This window comes from Marmota marmota, unplaced genomic scaffold, assembly GCF_001458135.2.
Source record: "Marmota marmota marmota unplaced genomic scaffold, marMar, whole genome shotgun sequence".
NCBI lineage: Eukaryota > Metazoa > Chordata > Mammalia > Rodentia > Sciuridae > Marmota > Marmota marmota.
The window spans coordinates 85,663-87,070 of NW_026000255.1; the positions used below are offsets into that span (position 1 = coordinate 85,663).

Genomic DNA, 1,408 nt, shown 5'->3' on the forward strand with positions numbered 1-1,408 from the left:
ATTGACCTCAGGTCAGAAAACCTGGCAAGTTTCTCTAGCAGCTGAAAACACTGGGATGTCACATAAAAAGGACTTAAAACAAGCAGCTAAAGTGGGTAGGAAACCGCTCCAGAGCTCTCAGGAATTGAGGGCAGTACTGGAGACAGGTAGAATGATGCACAAGAAAGAGCACACCAAAGAGGTTTCCTGTTCCGCAGTCATTTGGTGAAAGGGAAGAAGATCCAGGAGGCAGTTGAAGGGAACAAGAAGGGGTCCCAAAGGCATGTCTCTGGAGGCTGGATCAGAATACAGAGTGCACTGCGCACCAGTGATGAAACACAACTCTGGACCCCAAACCGGGGAGGTGGTGGATGGAAGTGGACATGTCATTGACCAAGGGCGTTGGGTGTAAGAGCTTCACTGTAGTCATCACAGGGCCACGGGGAAATACATGGCCACTGGGTCGCAGAAGGCTCCTTCCAGCCTGGATGGGAAGGCACAGTCTCACAGAGGAGGTCCATTGACGTCTGGGTGGTAGAAGGCACAGAGGTTTTCATATCTACAGTGGTCCTTTTTGGAAAAGTGTCGACAGACGGGGCAGTCAGATTTGTCTTCCATAACCTGGGGGCCATCCTTAGGAGGGCAGGTATTCTTGATAAGAGACCAGCTTTTGAGCCTTCGAGGGTCTCTCTGCTCTTTGTGGAAGCTCTCCCTAGAGAGACCCCCATGGCCTGGCCCCAGAAAAGGGGGTTCAGCGCTGACCCCACCACCAACCCCAACCGTATGGGCCAGACCTGGGGCCGAGGCCTCCCTGGATTGGGCCTTTGCCCGGGGGAGGAGGTGGGAGACTCAGCAGTGGTGGAATCATCAGACCCCTTGATCCTGGAGGACCTCTGTTAAGAGCTGACTTGGGGTCACTAGGCTTTCCATTGGCCACGCGGGCAGGGCCCAGAAGGCTGGGACTCTCATCTTCTATGGAACTCTCATCTTCCTCATCTCCAGTCTCTTCCCGTTCAGGCAGTGGTGGCTGCTGTTGCTGATTCCGCTTCTTTCATTTCGGCATCATGGCTGCAGCAATGGCTGCAGCGGGATTTGGAGGGCAGTGAGGAAGCGTAATATCTTCTTTAATTTCTTTTTTCAGTGTCCTATAATTTTCATTGTAGAAATATTTCAACTCCCTGGTTATAGTAATTCTCAATGTTTTTTTTAGATTATTTTAAATGGTATAATTGTCCAGAGTTCTTTCTCCATAGAATCAGTGTTGAAATGTAATATATATATATATATAATGAATGTAAATTTATATCCTGCTACTTTGATGAATGAGCTTATCAGTTTATTGGGGTGTATCTGGGATTTAATGTCAGGAAGTTTTTATGTAATTTAATGCACTGACATTTGGCAAATAATATATTTCCCATTGTTATAT

The 1,408-nt window shown here is 47.9% G+C and overlaps 1 pseudogene; it reads right to left on the minus strand.

Moving 5' to 3' along the window:
• Window positions 1-473: 473 nt before the first annotated feature.
• Window positions 474-1,057, minus strand: LOC107159976 (annotated as a pseudogene).
• Between the last annotated feature and the right edge of the window lie 351 nt (window positions 1,058-1,408).